At 44.2% G+C, this 18,686-nt stretch overlaps 1 protein-coding gene across 2 annotated transcripts in view; it reads right to left on the bottom strand.

The window, feature by feature from the left end:
- The window catches only part of WASF3 (WASP family member 3), a 127,944-nt gene extending 125,012 nt beyond the window's left edge, over nt 1–2,932 (bottom strand). For both annotated transcript variants that reach the window (XM_081814754.1, XM_081814756.1), the window contains exon 1: nt 2,777–2,932. The gene's annotated coding sequence lies outside the window, so the exon portion shown is untranslated. The remainder of the gene's footprint in view (nt 1–2,776) is intronic.
- Between the last annotated feature and the right edge of the window lie 15,754 nt (nt 2,933–18,686).

Below are 18,686 nucleotides of genomic sequence, written 5' to 3'. Positions count from 1 at the left end.
ATAGTGATACTCCATTTATTTTACAATATGCCTTATTTAGGTATGACTGGTAGACAGTATTCCTGCAGTACCAGCATAAAATGTATCCTGTGTTAAGAACCAGCCCTGAAGAACACAGGGGCCGCAAGCAGCATTTGGCTCCAAATGCCCAAGTGCAGGTCCCAAGAAAACTTGACCTTAAAGAGGAAAACCGGGGGGCGCCTGGGTGGCTCAGTTGGTTGAGTGACTGCCTTCGGCTCAGGTCATGATTCTGGAGTCCCTGGATCGAGTTCCGCATCGGGCTCCCTGCTCGGCGGGGAGTCTGCTTCTCCCTCTGACCCTCCCCCCTCTCATGTGCTTGCTCTCTCTCATTCTCTCAAATAAATAAATAAAATCTTTAAAAAAAAAAAAAAAGAGGAAAACCGGCTTCTAAGAAAAAAGGACTGAGAAGGTGAGCATCTAAGTCTGTACAGCAATGTGGAGGCAGTCCCAAGAAAATATAAGAAATGACAATAGCATATAAGTGGAAAATATAATCTGTGATTATTCTTCAGAGAAAGTGCTGGGAACTCTAAAAGGAGACAACTTGAACTGGCCGGCTAGTACATACAATTCTTTTAATACTTATAATAAGCAACTGTTTTATTTTATTTTTTTTAATTTTTTTTTTAAGATTTTATTTATTTATTTGAGAGAAAGAGAGAGCACAAGAGGGGGGAGCGGGAGAGGGAGAAGCAGACTCCCTGCTGAGCAGGGAACCCGATGCGGAACTCGATCCCGGGACTCCAGGATCATGACCTGAGCCGAAGGCAGTTGCTTAACCAACTGAGCCACCCAGGCGCCCAAGCAACTGTTTTAATGGAAACATTCCAAAAACCAAAAGGTGACTTGCCACATGCAGGTTACTCTGGGAAGTGTAAAGTAGATCTACAAAGACACGCTGAGAATAGACAAGAAGCTACAGCGTTGGCATGACCACTTAGGAAAGTGCGTTCCACCTTTATTTTCAGAATTTTTAAAAATAGGGTAGCACATCATTGACTATTAGGTCATAAATTTTAAGGAAACAGATAAAACAATGCCATAAAGCAACTTCATGTCAGCAACTGGAAGAAGCAAGAACAATTTTTATATGTAGAGAGTTCCAGAACAAGCTTCTTTTCACTGTTTGAAGACAACAGGGAATACAGGTCAGACTGTAAATATATAAAGTCAAACTTCCCAACCTAGTGAGCTTTAAACATCCAAAAGGACACAACTTTAGTGAATACAAATTAAGATCTTCAAAAATGAAGAAAAATGAGCACTATGCAGACGCTATTAGACAGGAGACCAGACACAGTAAGAACTGCCTATGGGAAAGGTCAAACCCCCCTTTCCTTTGTTTAACCTCTCAAGTAGATAAAAGAACTAGCTTTCAAGAATCACTGCATTGTTTCACTGCTAGAAAAGGAAAGTTGAGTAAAGCATATACAAAAAAGAAGCAACCCAGGTTCAACAGAATTTGCCCTAGAGGCAAAAGAAAAATAAGTCAATTACAACGCTTTGAACTTAAGTTTTGATAGAGACGAGACATTTTAAGTTTTAGACAAACCTAATTTTTAAAATGAAAAGTATTTCAAATACTTAGTCCCTCCCCTCATAAAACGTGGACTCTGAATCTTAAAAATTTTATGCCCCAGCATGCGTTTGATTTGGACAGTCACAAAGCAAAAACGGACCTTTCAATTTTCGGTGTTTTCAAAACTCAAAAATTATTGCTGGTAAAGTGCGAATTTAAAACTGATCCCCATATGAGAAAGAATTCCTAATACGCCCAATAGCGGCTAAGAAAAATGAGATGCTCCCATTCATCCGTATAAGCCCATCGCTCAGCTTCTTAATAATTAAGAACTCTACTCTCCGCCACGGAACTATCCCTTGCAGAGAGGCTAAACCAAGAAGAAATCGCCATTGCCTGTAAGTACCACAGAAGGAGAGGGGAAGGTTTTCTACTTGCTGGAGCTCCCGCGCGGAGGAGGGCTAGAGGCCAGGCGCCGCGGCCCCCGCCTGCCGCGCAGGGAAAGTCTCCCGGGGATGATCCATGCGGGCGAAGCGGCTCCCCGGCGCGCAGCCTTCTCCCCTCGCCCTGCAGCGCGCCCCTCGCCGGCTGCACGACCCCCTGTCCTGAGCTCGGGGAGCCGAGCCTGGCTGCGGAGGCTGGGAGCCCCGCGGGCCCGCAGCCCCGGGGGAGGGGGGCACCCGCCGCAGAGGCGCGGGGAGGGCGAAGCCGTGGAGAGGGCCCGACCCGGGGCGGCGGGCATGCGGGGACTGGGCCACATGCGGACAGGGCGCGCGGAACCGAGGGATGTGAAAGTCCCGGACGCGGAGCAGCCCTGGGCACCGTCCGTGGGACGCGAGTGGAGGCCCGGGCGCTACCTGCGGCCGGGATGGCGGGCGCCTGCCCCGCAGACCGGGGAGCGCGCGCCGGGCAGCACCGGGGCCGAGGGCCGGAGGACGGCGCGGGCGAGAGCGGCCGTGGGGCCGCGCCGCGACGGCGGGAAGCCCCAGCCGGCCCGGGAGGCGGCGCGGAGGATGCGGCTGGGCTGCAGGGCAAGGCGCGGGGCGGCGCCGCGGCCCGCAGTGGGCCCCGCTGCCCGCCCGAGCGCGCCCGGCGCGATGCAGCAACTTCACTTGGCTACGGGGCTGCGGGGGCCCGGCCCGCGCCCGCCCCTCCCCCGGGGCAGCCTCTCGGCCCGGAGCCAAGCAGTGAAGGGGCCAGGACCGAAGAGTCCCGCCGGCCGCAGCCCGCACTCACCGGTCCGCGATTCCGCCGCCGGCGCCGGGGCTGCGCTGCGAGCTCCATGGTCCCGCCGAGCCGCGGTCGCCTGGCGCCCCCGCCCCGCACCACACCGCACGCAGCGGCGCCAGCGACGCCGCCTCCGGCCCGGCCACGGCCGCGGCCACGCCCCCTCTCGGCTGGGGGCCTGGCCGGAGCAAGAGGGGGGCTCAGCGCCGGCTCCACCAACCAGAGGCTTCTCACCAAGCCGCTTCGCCAGGATTGGCGAGCGCCTCAGCCAATGGGGAAACGGAAGAAGCGCGGAGCGTCGGCGCCGAGGGGCGGGGGATTGCGGAGGAGGTGGCTCTCACGATCGGTCCTCCGCCCCCGATTCCGGATGAGGCTTTGGCCCGAGTGCCTGTGGAGTGGAGAGGTGGGGATACTTTGGGCCGAGTTTATCGTTAAGGGGCCCTTCCATCACCTTTGCTGACGATGTACCCACTGCAGTACCCTAACCTTACCTGGGTTTTGAGGGCCCCTGCAAAAACGTCCATCTACCTGTAGGTAGTCAGAGGTCCTGCCAGGTTAAGGGTTCGGGCAACCTTGAGAGGATCATAGCCATCGTCATCTGTTGGTTTATGTCCTTCTCAAATCCGTTAGCATTCTGCCTATTCTCATATCCAGTCTTCCTCCACCCCACATGTGAGAAAATTCACAATGCCTATAAACATGACATAACACTGAAACTAAGCCCCGTGGCAATCAAACCCAGCCAGGTGGTACTTGATGACTCACGCATAAACTTAAGAATGGAAGAGGGAAGGGAAGGGAAGGGAAAGGAGAGGGAAGGGAATGGAAAGGGAAGGGAGAGAAAAGAAAGAAAAGCCAAGTATGTTCTCCTAGGTCCTGAAGGAAAGGAGTTTAAAAACATTAGATAGAAATGTTATCTATATTTTGGTTTGCGTGCCTTTATTCTTTTTGATTTACAAGTAAGATAACTATATTGAAAAACTTAAGAAAAAAAATTTCAAATCCCAATGAAGAGTCCAGGAAAAACTAATACAGGTTGTCTCGCTCTTGTCTGTACAGACGTGTGATAACTGTCCACATATGTTACATCTAGTTACAGCAACAACAAGCTAGGAAAAATGAATAGCAGTTGCTAACAATATTAGCAATGTTTGCAACACCAGAAATGCAGAAGAAAAATCACCCGGCCCCTCTTGTGTTAATCTATTAACCTACCTTACTTCCAAAGGAAGGATTTCAAAAGCTCTATTTTAAGGTAACATATACTTAGTTTCCATTTCATGTCAACATGAAATATACTGGCAATTAATAAGGTAAATAGAATTTTAGTGAATTATTACAGTGTTCTGTATTTGAAATATTGATACTAGAGTGATAAATTTCCTCTGAATTCAAAGCTGAATTGGTATACAAATTAAAATGACTTTCCTTCATTTCATTTTGTCTTCACTTACCCAGGCAATAGCTTCCATGTCTATATTTAGATCATTGATTTAAAGCTCAAAAATATGAAACTGTAGGATACACAAAGTGTGTTTTCAGAGTTGCTAATCACATTTCCCTTGCTCCTCTCCTCCTCAGTGAGCCCACCTTATGTGAACTGCAGCTACACTTAGTTTACATCCACTATTAGCCCTTAATCTTACTGTCCTGAAGTGTTCAGGATTGATTCATATAGGTCAGTCTTATCTCTAATTAGATGCTAAGTTCCATGAGGGTAAGGTCCTTATTTTATGTTCTTGCTTCCTCTCCCCATAATGTCTAATGCAGTGCTGAACATGTAAGTATAACTCCATCCTTAGCATTGTGTCTATAATATACAGAAATTTCTTCAAATGTAGTACTTCTGTGAACCAGTCCCTTTAAATAAAAAATGCTCAGAATAGTCTTGTTAGGGAGATAGCGTCTCACACTTAACATTGCTTAAAAAATATCAGGGAGTGAATTGGTTGCCTGTAACAGAAACTTGACTAAATTCTTACCAAATAGAGGGTGCTTCTCATCACATAACAGGAAGTCTAGAGACAGCCCTGGGCTTCTGCAACTTCTCCAAGGTGTCATTGTACCTCAGATTCCTTCTATCCATTGGCTCTACTGTCCTTGTCTAGTGACTTTGCCTCCTCACAAGATGATTGCTCCCCTTCTGGGCACTGTATCACATTCTGGAAAATGTCAGGGGTATGGGTGAAGGGCAAAAGATCAAAGAGGTGCAGGCCCACTGAGTCTTCCTTGTTAATAATTTGTCTGGGAAGCCCCAACCAGCACTTATTGGCCACACTGTGTCACACTGACCATTTCCCCACCCCCGGCCCCCGACCTCCACTCAATGCAAAGGAGTCTGAAACACTAAGTATTTAAGGCCAGGGACCTTGTCTGCAACAATGTCAGGTTTCTGTTCGTAAAGGAGAAGGGGAATGCAGTTTCTGCCATAGTTGTGGAATAAATGAATACGTGATTGGACCCTCACTCTATTCATGAGATGACCCACTTAAAAAAAAAGGCATTCAAATCTCAATAAGAAAACAAACAACCCAGTTTAAAAATGAGCAAAAGATCTGAACAAACATCTCCCTGAGGTAGAGATGGCAATATACAGATGGCAAATAAGGATATGCTCAATAGCATATGTCAAAGAATTGCAAATTAAAGCAACAGTGAAATACCACAACACATCTTCTAGAATAGCTAAAATTCAAAAAAACTAATAATATCCAATTCTGGCAAGGATGTGGAGCAATAGGAACACTCATTCACTGCTGATGGGAATGCAAAATGGTATAGCCACTTTGGAACACAGTGTGGCGGTTTTTCATAGTTTTACCACACAATCTAGCAATCGCACTCCTTGGTATTTACCCACATGAGTTGAAAACTTATGTCCACACAAAAGCTTGCACACAAATGTGTACTCATAATCACCAAACAATGAAAGCAACCAATCCTTCAGTAGGTGAATGGATAAACAAACTGTGGTCATCCAGACGATAGGACATTATTCAGTGATAAAAAGAATGAGCTATCAGGCCATGAAAAGACACGGAGGAATCTTAAATGTATATTACTAAGTGAAAGAAGCCAATCTAAAAAGGCTACATTCTGTAGATTCCAATTATGAGATTCTGGAAAAGGCAAAGCTATGAAGACTAAAAAGATCAGTGGTTTCCAGGGGTTAGGGGAGGGAGTGATGGATAGTCAGAGCACAGAGGATTTTTAGGGCAGGGGAACTATTCTGTATGATACTATAATGGTGAATACATGAATACATGAATATATTTGTCAAATTCATAGGATGTACAACACAAAAGTGAACCTTAAGGTAAACTATGGACTTTAGTTAATAAAAATGTGTTAATATTGGTTCATTAATTATAACCACATTAATGCAAGTCATTAATAATAGAAGAAACTGTGCAAGAGGTAAAGTGGTAGGGGGTGGAGGGTAGGGTGAGTCTATATACTATGTACTATCTGCTCAATTATGCTATAAATCTAAAACTTTACTAAAAAATAAAGTCTGTTGATCATTAGAAAAAGGGAACCATAGTTAACATAATGATGTTAACATAATGAAGTTAACATAATAAAAAAGAAATAAGGTTTTTGTTTTTTTTTTTGGAGAAGCCACCTTCATTTTATTTATGGGTCTTTAATGCATTTACAGACAAATTCTATTGCCCTTCAACTATTGCTAAATCTTAAAAAGTTTATCACATATACTTTTTTCAGTTTAGGGGTTTCTCCCAATTTTTACATTGAACAATTTTCAAATGTAAAGAAACACTGAAGGAATGGTACAATGAATTCCTATCTACCTTTTACCCAGATTCACCAAATGTCCATGCACCTTCATATTTGCTTCTTCATTCTTCATCAGAGTCTCTCTCTGTGTACATGATTTTTTTTCACTCAACAACTGAAGGCAAATTGCAGACACCAAGACACTTTAAATACTTTGGCATGTATCTCCAAGAGCAAAAATGTCTTGATTGTTCTAGTATATAAAAAAAGACAAGCAGAGCATATAAAATGGGACCACAGAGACGAGGTGTGTCTAACTACTCAAGATGCATTGTTTCCCTTTTTGTTTTCTGTAAGTAACTGTCCAGTCTGACATAGAATGTCCTTATCCCCACGAACTGGTATCATGCCAAGCTAGTAAAATCAAACTTGGGGGCAAGGGAGGCTGGTGGTATGGCATCATGCTAAGGAGAATTCTGGTGATGCAAGGTGAGTGAGCCATCATTCACGTTTTTGTGAAACAATGTGCATGAAGCACGAGGTGCAGCCGGTTCTAGACCTACCAGCGAGCTGAATGCCTGCAGTCTAGTGTTATTATGACAACCGAACAAGCTCTCAAGCATATTCCTAAGATCTTCCCAACGATATTTTTAAAACCTCTTGAAACGTGTTATCTTTGTTCCTCTTTACCCTTGCCTGGTCAAGTTCTTGGATAAATTCCCAAAGTTAAAATGTAGTTCTAGTGTCATCTTTACTTTAATCAGATGACTCGGGTAGTGATGATGCAGTGTCTTTTTCAAGATGCTCTATAAATTAGATACCTGCTCAGTGATTAGCTTAAGTTCTCCTTTATCATTACTAAGTCTTTTGTGAAAAAACAATTGTCTGTTCTTTTTACTTAATAGCGTGTCATATTACATAAAAATTACAAACTGTTTTGTATTAGGAACTGAGTTCAGTCTCACTTTGGGGAAGCTAACGAACAAGAGTGGTTACTGATTAAAAGAATAAAATTAGAATATGTAAGAAATCAAATTAAAAGCATAATAACTGTCATCACTTTCGACATGTTCATTTGTACTTGTTCTCAGAATGAAGTGAAATGCTGACTACAAATACCTCAATTTTCAAGAATTAATTTAGCTCCATACATAAATCTTTATAAACATGTGTCACTTAGTCTAGCTTCCTTTTGAAGGAGAGTATCTATTTTTATCTTGACACTAGAGTGAAATAAATACACACATCTACATACCCACATCTCCCAAGAATAAAATCTTCCTGGGAAAAATGAGGAACTTTATCTTAACTTGGAATATTAACCTAATTATCTCATGAGAGCAGGGCAGTCAATCGGTATTAACTTTATTTTTCAGCAAGGAAAAAAAATGGGAAGGTGAATATAATGAACATGAATTGAGAATTCACTACTTGCCATATGGTTATACTTGTTATATTTAATATAATATCTGTGGGATATATGGTGTTATGCCCATTTTAGAGAGAGGGCACCAAAAAAGTTTGTTATTTACCAGAGTTACTCAAGTGGTACTTTCCTGGGAAAGCTGTTTTTCCAGTGGGCAGGACAGCCCGGAAAATCGCTAAGTGAGACAGTGGAACGATGGGTCCACACCATTCTGACCTCACAGCCGTTGACTTCCGTCAAGTCGGTCCTTCCACGCCTTTCCCGTGGCCGTCACTCAGGTTGAGGCTGCTACCATCACCTTCTGTGCTGGAAAAGTATTCCTAACACATTTCCCATGGCTTCATTCCCCTCTGGTCTGTCTTTGCATTACATCATGGGTGATTTTTTTTTTTAAACGTTATTTGTCAGAGAGAAAGAGAGAGAGAGAGCACAAGCAGGGGGAGTGGCAGGCAGAGGGAGATGGAGAAGCAGGCTTCCTGCCAAGCAAGGAGCCCGATGTGGGGCTCGATCCCAGCATACTGGGATCGTGACCTGAGCCGAAGGCAGACGCTTAACGCACTGAGCCACCCAGGCCTCTCTCATGGGTGATTTTTAAAACACAGATCTAATTGCATCTCTCCCCTGTTCAAAACCCTCAGAGGCTCCTATGGGTCTACAAGGTAAGTTAAATAAAACCCTTAATAATCCCCAGCTCCAACTAGTTTCCCCAAAGCCTCCTGCACCCCTACCACTCTTCCTGCATGCCTGGACATTTTCTGTCTGAATACCTTTCCTGCCTTTCTTCACCCGGGAACCTCGCTTTTCACAACACAGTTCATATGCCACCTTCTCCAGAGCCTTCGTGTAGGTCTTCACACCTGCACCTGGACTCTCCTTACACTCCACCTGTCTCTCCTACCACATCTCATTGTCCCCCACCAGGCAGGCAATTCCTAGAGGGCAGAGACTCTCTCTTATTCATCTTGAACCCCTAGTTCTTAACACATGCTAGGCACATAGTTAATATTTGTTGAATGGATTTTCATAATATCATAGGGAAAACTAATATGCAAGCAATCCAAACAGCACTTAAAGACAGAGGGCTCCAAGGCATCAGACTCAGAAATTTCCACAGGCTTCCTTTTGTCATGAAGCTGATGACAATAGCATCAGGAAGGACGAAGGTGCCCCAGTGATGGTGGGCCTGGCAGCGGGCCTAGGTCAAAACACCATGGCCTGTGTATGCTGCCTGTTTCCACACTGCCCCAGCCCCACGTGACACTTGTCCGTTTTCCTTGACCCTCATCCAATAGACACACAGTCCTGACCTTGCTCGGGGGAGAGGGGAGGAAGAACACCTGGATCCGAAGTTACCTGGCTGCAGAAGGTGTTACAGCAAGATGTGCATGGGCCATAAGTAGACGCCATTCGTTGTCTGCTTACTCTGGACCCCAGAACCTTAGGAGGCACAGGGATGGGATGCAAAGAGCATGAGCTCTTGAATGAAACCACTGAGGCTTCACGCTCTACATCCACTATTTACTTAGGAAGGGAAGTTAACGTCTCTGAGCCCCCATCCGTTTCCCTCATATAAAATGAGCCTAAAAGTAGTTGTACAATTGCCAGTGTTCAGAGAACATTAATGATTCCTCTTTTTCAACCCTCTCCCTCTCCAGACTGCACTTGTTGATTGATTAGATCCATTTCCTTCACCACCTGAAGGAAATCTGTTTTAAATCAGTAATTTACAAACAACGCAGAAGGTTTACCTGGAAATAACTAAACCAGAGCGTATGAAGTGAGCTGAAGTTCACTCTACACATTTAAACAAATGGTAAATAGGGTATGGGATACACCTACCTACTGCAATAGGAAAATTTTTAAAACAAACCCTGTAGCCTGATATTGTCAAGGGAACGACCCTGTGCTGGTCCCATAGAGACCCTCCTCTGATTAGCTCATCCCTGTCTGAGACCTCTGCTACTTTAAGACCCACATGTACCTTATCTTCATATTATTACAAAAATTGAAGAGCAATTGCTCCAAATTCAGTTATTAAAATACAGAGTCTTCATTTTATTGCTTGGGTTATTACTGTTCCTAATTTGCTCCTGAAACAAACATACAACACTCTCTTGCAATGCATAGTCTACAGAATTACCTGCTGCAATTGCCCAGGATGGCTTTTATCTCTGTGCTGTGGCAAGGTAGAGTTATATAAGCCACCGGGGCTTTGACAGGAAGGAAAGAACTCCCAGATTGATGCTACCTGAAGAACCTGCCTTCATTATCAGTGGTTCCCCTTGACCAGCGGGGCCTGGGAGTATTGCTGGTTAACCCTTCCAAACCCATTTATATGGGGGTTATTTATGCAAAGGCTTTTCCTATAAAATATAAAGATCTTAACAGATTTTGGGCATTTTTTAAAGGTTTGTTTGTCCTTAGAAAAGCCCTTGAAGATGCGATATTTGATAGAGTTATCTAAGATACAAGGAAGTTAAATGATTTGCCTGGGGTCTCAGAAGATTTTTACTTTAACAAATCCTAGATTTACTGATTACCTTAGTTCCAAGCCGGAGTCATTCTTTGGGGGGGGTGGGGGGGAGGGTGTTTATTCCTCTTTGTGATCCCCATATCCCATCCTGTAGCCCTCACTACCCTTAAGAGATAATCAGGTTTTCTTAGTTACTACATACGAAGGACTAATTATATTCAGTAAGCATTCCTAAAAGGAGACATAGGTTGCAAGATGTTCTGGAGGATGCCAAGCCAAGTATAATGTTTTTTCCTGACATCAAGGAGAATCCCTCCAGCATGGAAAGGGAAATTCAGGCATGTTTTCAAATGCAAAAACAAACAAACAAATGTAAGTCAAGAAAAAAATGTAGTAGGTTCTAGGAGAGAAGTGAATTTTAAATTAAATCCCACTGGAATATCAGGGAGAGGGAAAATAAATCCATCACGTGGAAGCATAGAAGAGGTACCAACCAAGTTGAGCTTGAGGGGCAGGTGTCATTTGAAGAAGTAGAGTTGCCTGGGCAAGGGCCCCTCCCGGGGTGTGAAATGGCAGAGTTGGGAGAAGCTGCAGAACTGGGAAATGCCAAGAAAGTTGCAGAGAAGGTGGAAGAAGAGATTAGGATGTAACTCTGTAGGGTGACTAGTGTCTTGTAAGGAATTCAGACAAAGACAATGAGGCATCTGTGAGGACAGTTTGTTCAACAAGGTGTGTGAGCCCAGAGGTGGGGCCCAGCACTGTGGACAAAGTGCATGGGAGAGCGAGTGGGCCTTCTGAAGAGTCTTCTCACCCAGGTGCAGTGGATCACAGAAGAGAGTTGAGATAAAGTCTTCACAGTACGTGACAGGCAATGAAGGTGCCAACTGAGAGGAAGAGAAAGAGCTCACGGGGGACATGTTCTAGAGCACGATCCACGGGGTTTGGCCGTGCCCTGGAAGAGGAGAGGATTAATATGTCAGAGCCTATTTCAAGGTTTCAGGCTTCTGGGAGAGGAGCAGGAGGATGTTTTTACAGACCAGGGAGACCAGAGAAAGAGTAGGTTTGAAGGAAAACATCTGGAGTTGCATGGTGAATGCTAAGGAAATGTACTGGGTATTGTATAAATGAAGAGATAGAAATGCACAGTCAAACACTATTTGTGTGAAGGTTTAGAATCTGAAAACCTGAACCATCTCTCTACCCAACTGAATGCAAGGTCAGTGTGTAGCAAACCAAATGATCTATCATGACAGATATTAATAGAGTGAGTGAAACCTTGCTCTCCAGGGGGATCCAAGTGATTTAAGGTAATGTCATCCATTGACATTGATGCATGATGAAATGACTAGATCAAATCTATGTAGAATAGATGAATCCACCCAAATAAAGGCCCATACCTCTGGAAGTGTTCTCACTGATTTCTATTTTATGTTTTGTCACTCATTTCCGTGTGGGCATGTGTCCGGAGAACATTTTACTTGCACTTAATGGGAATGTCAAAAAAGTAAAAGTCCCAGCCACCAGGGAATTCCCAGTTTAGTGGAGAAGATCAAGAGAAGCAAACAGACTATTACGGTTAGGATACACACTATTCTAGAGGGTTCTGTGAGTGTTGTGAGAAGTATCTTAAGTGGAAAGGCAGAAGAGGGAAACTGAAGGAGGCTACTTGAGCAGGAGATTCAAACTCTGAAAGAATGAGTAGGAATCAGTAAGGTAGACAAAGGGCCAACTCTGGGCAGAGGTGATACCAAATGCAAAGCAGAAAGGCAGGTAAGTATCTCTGTTAATTCTGGATAGCCCTGGGACACTGATGCATATGGTGTATGTGTGTGTGTGTGTGTGTGTGTATAGAAGAGCAGTGTGGAAAGAGTTTTACAGACATGAGACTGAGGAAGTAAACTGAGGCAAGTCATATTCATTTAGTTAATTACTTTATATACACACTATATTATTACAAAGAAGATTTAAGGTATCTGACAGTATATATTCAACAAAAACAGGATTACAAATTAATGAGGAAATCAAAGAAGAAACATGAGGGTTGGACATTTGTGAGATAATACTAAAATCATGAACAGCAACTATTCTATTTGGTTCTGAGGTAGCTGCCAACCCAAAGAAAGAAACATGATGCACAGTAGCTATTAAATAAAAAGAACTCAGTTGCTCAGGAGAAACAGGAGCACTTGGAATGTACAAAGTGCTCCTTAAGTTTCACTGGTAAGAAATTTTACTCATAGGAGCTTGGAGACCCGACAAGTAAAGATTTGGGGAGAGCTCTCCTTGAGAGGCATGGAGCCTGAGGAGGAGGGCAGGAGGGTGGCTGCAGTGAGGAGCAGGGCCTCCAGCCTCCCCTCTTTGCAATGTGAGTTTCTGTCCTGCCATTAAGAAAATAAATCAAGGTCACACACTGGATCCTGCAGGCCATATACAGCCAGCAGACGCATTTGTCTGGCTGGAATAGTGTTTCTGTTATGTTGTCTTTTGCTTTTGTTTTCACTCTCCTCCCATGATTACAAAAGCATTGTAATGGACATTTGTAAGATGCTGAAAATATAGACAAACAAAAAGAAAAAACCAAACTATAATCCTGCTCGAGAATTAGCACCATTAACTGCTGCTTTGCATCCTAGATACCTGGATCAATGTTGCTTTTCTTCATTTGGATCTTCTAGGCAGGAAGTGCTCTCTCCAGGGACCCTTGCCATCTGCCCACCTCTCGTCTTCTCCCTGGCTTGAGTCACATATTCTTGTTTCCTGTCTGGTCCTGTGATCCCCCAAATCAAATTCTGAACTATGTATGATTCCTAAAATGAAATCACCAAGTATTTAAAATATCAGAGAAAAGAAAGAATACAAGGGGAGGTAGTCGTTTGAGAGGAGAATAAATCTAATCAGTTAAGATTAATTCATGGTACTTTAAAACATCAATTAAACATTTTAAGTAAGAGAATTAATTAAGCCACATCAAGACTGAAAGTCAAAAAGGTGTAAATAATGAAATAGAGATCGGGTAAATGTAATTTAGGTTTAAAAATCTAGAAAAGTAAAAAATTAAAATGCAAAAGCAGAAAGTATAAAAGATGAAACAAGGCCATGCTTGTTACTTCCCATACAAGATCTCCTCTCCCTGACAGTCACGACTCTTCTCGGGTGCTATCTGAAATCAGGGGTGGTTTGCCTCTTTAACTCAAACACCAACGGGGTGCCCAATTCAATCTCAGAAAACATCCTTCAGTTATTTACACTTGTCAGTGGAAAACACACTACTTAGTCCAAACTGCGTAGAATTTGTGCATAGCCAGGGTTGCCCTTGAGAAATGGAAACAAGCAGAAGAACAAGCAGAGAAAGCATAGCTTCACTAGACACTCACTGTGTGCTGGGACACCTCTGGTCCAGAATCTGGTCTTCCTCTTGACAGACAGAGACCTCATGCATGGGCTCACATCACCAAGCGACCAGCAGTCCTCGTGGTAGCATACTCTACCAAATGGACATAGTTATACTTGTTTGCTCTGAGCAATATGACACAGACTAACAATGCCAGATTCTTAGGAAAAAACAACTTGTGTTATGACATTACCTTAGATATATTAAAACTAATGAGATCTAGGGGCGCCTGGGTGGCTCAGTGGTCAGGCATCTGCCTTCGGCTCAGGTCATGATCTCAGGGTCCTGGGATCGAGCCCCGCATCAGGTTCCCTGCTCGGCGGGAAGCCTGCTTCTCCCTCTCCCACTCCCCCTGCTTGTGTTCCCTCTCTTGCTGTGTCTCTCTCTGTCAAATAAATAAATAAAATCTTAAAAAAAAAACAACACACAACTAATGAGATCTTAGCTTAATTTCTCTTATTAGTAGTCACATTTTGGCATTTTTATTGAGAACTGAGATTCACTTAACTCTCTTGGTGATACCAAGGAACACCCACTCTTGGGGCTCCATTCTCCTGGACAGGAACTGCCTCTATAGCCTAAGGGAAATATCATGCTGAATGAGAAGCGCTCTTGCAGGCCCATCAATAATACTTTAAAAAGTTTTCCTAATTCTTTTTTTTTAAATGTTGTTTTATTTATTTATTCATGAGAGTCAGAGAGACAGAGAGACAGAGAGAGAGAGAGAGAGGCAGAGGCAGAGGGAGAATCAGGCTCCCCGCCTAGCAGGGAGCCTGATGTGGAACTCGATCCAGGACCCTGGGATCATGACCTAAGCCGAAGGCAGACGCTTAACCATCTGAGCCACCCAGGCACCCCTAAAGTTTTCCTAATTCTTGGTATAAAATGTATTTGAGGCTTAGATCTGACCATTCATCTTATGTGCTTAGGTAAGAGTTCCCTATGAAAAGCCAAGAAAGATGAAGAATGGGTAAGAATGTGGCTATTCATGGTTCTCATTTCAAAAATAAAACCAAGAGATAAAATTCACCTTGTATTTTTGTATCTATTTTTAATATTATCACCCTTTTCTCTCACTCTCCCTTCCACTCTTGACAACTAGATTACCTGGCAAAACAGTTCCCAGATGCCCCTATAAAAATTTCCTTCCTAACGCTGGCTTAGGATCTTTAGCACTTCTTTCTGTGCCTCTCAAATCATAATGTTGTTATTGGAACAGAGCAGTTATGTATAGGTATGCAGGTACCCAAGCCTCCATCTATCATTCCATCCATCCATCCACCCATTCATCTATTCACCCATGCATCCATCATCTATCCAACAACCATCCATCCATCCAACCATCCATCTATCTACCCATCCATTCACCCATCTATCCTTCCAAACACCCATCCACCCAGCCATCCACCCAACCCTCCTTTCCCCTCTCCCTCGACAGGAGTGAGATTTCAGACCTTGGAAAGAAAAGGAGCCAGACAGCACCTGTTTCTTCTTTTGTGATTGATCTTCTGCACTTTTTCTTCTTCCTCCATTTCTTTAATGGACATTTATTATCTCTATTCTGGCCACTACACAAACCTGCTTTCTTACTTATTCCTTTCCTATTCCTGTCCCATTTTTGTAGAGTACACTCACCTGCTGACAAAGCCACCCCAGGAGAGTCTAGAATGGACCTAACGAAGGCTTAAAGAAGAGCATGGAGAATATACACGTGGGGAAGGGGGCTAGTTAGGAGTGAACGAGAACAAATGAGATTAATAGAGGAGCTCCTCCGTGCCAGGGGCTTTCAACAGGTTGATAGGATGTTTCATTCATGACAATCCCGTGAAGAAGATATTTATGCCTCCCACTTTTAAAAATGAAGAAACTGGGGGGCACCTGGGTGGCTCAGTCATTAAGCATCTGCCTTTGGCTCAGGTCACTATCCCAGGGTCCTGGGATCGAGCCCCACATCGGGTTCTCTGCTCGGCGGGAAGCCCGCTTCTCCCTCTCCCACTCCCCCTGCTTGTGTTCCCCCTCTCGCTGCCTCTCTCTCTGTCAAAAAATAAATAAAATCTTAAAAAAAAAAAATGAAGAAACTGCAAGTAAGAAAAATGCCAAAAGTGAGAGAAGAAGGAGAAAACAAAGAAACACAGGGTGAGGGGGCGTCCCTCTAAATGCTGCAGGTTCTCTGGAGGGCATCTTCCGAGAGATGAATAACCATTCTCCGTGCCCGCCCTCGTCTGTTCTTTGCCCTTCTTTGCCTGACCTTGAAGGGCTGCATCACTGCACAGTTTAGGCAATGGGAGGCATTGGCAGAGGTTAAGAGAGCAGGAGGAGAGAGAGGGCAGCTTATTTATCTTCCCCCCACCCCCATCAACCCCTGCCACTCTATGGCCACTGTTTCTGTCCAGCTGCCTCTCTTCCACGGCTCCAGCTCACCCAGGGGCTCCAGCGACACTTCCCTCCCCTTGTCCCTCTGGTCAGGTGAGCTAATGGCGCCCCACTTCTGTCAGTCCCTGGTTTGCTCCATCCCCCTCAGTCCCCTCCACCATGCCCACACCTCAGGAAATCATCCCTTCCTTAAACTCTTCAGGGACACCTTTGGAGCGTCTAACAGGACCGTATCTGAAACACTTCCTGATCTGCTTCCGCCCCCCCGCCCAAAAGAAATATCATGAAACGATGTCTGTTTAATACTTAGCTATAAACATGCCCAGAAGTGATTTAGCCTTTGTATGAGTTTTCTAGAGCTGCCATAACAAAGTGCCAGGGCCTGGGGGGCTTAAATTCATTTCTCACAGTTCAGGAGGCTGCAGGTCCAAGGTCAAGGTAACAGCAGGGTTGGCTTCTCCTGAGGGCTCTTTCCTTGGCTCAAAGATGACCACCCTCTGGCTGTGTCTTCACTGGTGTTCCTTCTGGACACGCACCCGCTGGAGTCTCATCGTCTTCTTATCAGGACACCAGTCATATTGGATTAGGGCCCACTCGAATAGCCTCATTTTGACTTAATTGTCTCCTTAAAGACCTCATCTCCCAACATAGACACATTTTGAGGTTCTGGGGTTTGGGACTTCAACATATAAATGGAGGAGCACAATTCAACACATAACAGCATCATTAATAAAGTCTTCTTGGAAAACACTGGCTTCGACTTAAATTTATACAGTGGTTTCTAACTTTGCATCTGCCCCAATACACGTAAAATGATACATCACAGTCTTGTGAGACACCCCCCCTTCCCCCAGTGACAGGTACTCTTAAGAATGTGATGGAAGAGTGCATCCCAGCCCTGGGGAACAAATCGAAGATGATTGGAAGATGGGGTAGTACAAATCCCCGCCCCCAGATCTGAAATCATTGTTTTTAAAGGATTTTTTGAGAAACCAGTCTTTACGTCAATAACAATTGCTGGGATATTAGAGATTGATTCTTGTAGGCTTAAATATAGCTACAGTTAATGACTTATAGATTATTGCAGTGAAGCCTTGCTAAAAGCGGTTTCCCACCCGATTGCCAGTGGAAACCAGAAGAGGTCAAGCTCAGCCAGGCTAGGGAAACTAACAGTGCCCCACAATCTTTCTGTAATTCCAGTTTTTTGAAAGATAAAGAACCTTCAGGGCGATGCCATGAAACTTAGGGCTACAGATACGGAGACGCCCAACAGATACGTTCCCCATGCACTGTGAAGGCAGTGAGGCCTCTGGCCGTTGGGCAGTTATGCTTTCTTAGCATTGTCCGTCTACCCTCTGTGTGCCCGTGTGTCTTCTTCTCTTCCTTTTCCTAGCATTGGGTCTTAAGATTTGAAATAAGAGAGCCTTAATCTGTTACTCTCCCCACCTTGTCCCTACATGTCATAGTAATAGTAGTATTTCTCTTCAAATGATTCTATATGAAGTCATTGGCTCTTTAAAAATGATCCCTGCTGTATTTTTAAAATTATAAATGAAAGCTAAAGTCTTTCTGAATCAATAAATAATACACTTCCCCTCCCAATAACTTGGCCCATTTTGGCCTACATTATGTCCCAGATCTAAAGGCTTGTTTTCAAACTCAGTAGACATCCATCTATCCATTTATGCTTAACTCCCTCCCACACATGCAGAGGAAGTCCCAAGAGCCAAGGAGAAACGCAAGAATGCTTCTGGATAAACAAAGACCCTGGGGTCAAAGCCAGGGCAGATCACATTCCCACCACCTCCCCCTCACCCCAACATCCTGCTGCTCAAAAACCTCTTAAGGAGGTAGGTCTCAACCTTTCAAGGCAGGACATTGGCGGACACAATGTCCCAAAGCCCTGCACTACCCACCATCACCTTTTCATCCTCTTTACGTACTTTGTATTTTCCCACCTCCCCTGCCCAACTGAGAAATTCTTTGTCCCGTGAAAACGGTAGGCTCCTTATGTGCAGACACTATTCCTGTACGCTTGACTCATTGTCTTTCAAAAATTGGCAATAAATAAACGTTGCAAGGCAATCCATTGATAAGCATTTATTGAGAGCCTATTCTATATCCAGGGCAACAACAGGGCTTGCTAATCAATTTTCAGTGGGCTTTGAGCGGGAGGGGGTGCGGCGAGCTGTTTAACCCAGATAGAATGTGTTGTGACATTGAACTCTCATTCTCAGATATGTCGCTGCAGTGTACGCGGCTATCATACAGCCTTGTGCGAATAGGTGCTCAACCCTCTGACCGCTTCCCACTGACAGATGTTGATGCAGCACTACAATTAAGATTCTGTGGCTCCCTGGCAAATGTAATACAAAAACATCTGAAAAAGAAGTATGGTCTAGATGGAGAATAACAAACGATGTATAGTTTATTTGCCAAGACATGTAGGAGGTAAATATAAAACAAAACTCTCGCAAGTTTAGCATTTTTCTTCTCCAAATAGAACGTTGCTGACTAC

Source organism: Leptonychotes weddellii, chromosome 3 (genome assembly GCF_054177405.1).
Source record: "Leptonychotes weddellii isolate Sample4059 chromosome 3, ASM5417740v2, whole genome shotgun sequence".
NCBI classification, from domain to species: Eukaryota; Metazoa; Chordata; class Mammalia; order Carnivora; family Phocidae; genus Leptonychotes; species Leptonychotes weddellii.
Note: the sequence above shows the minus strand (reverse complement) of the source record. Positions and strands in the feature narration are given on the sequence as shown.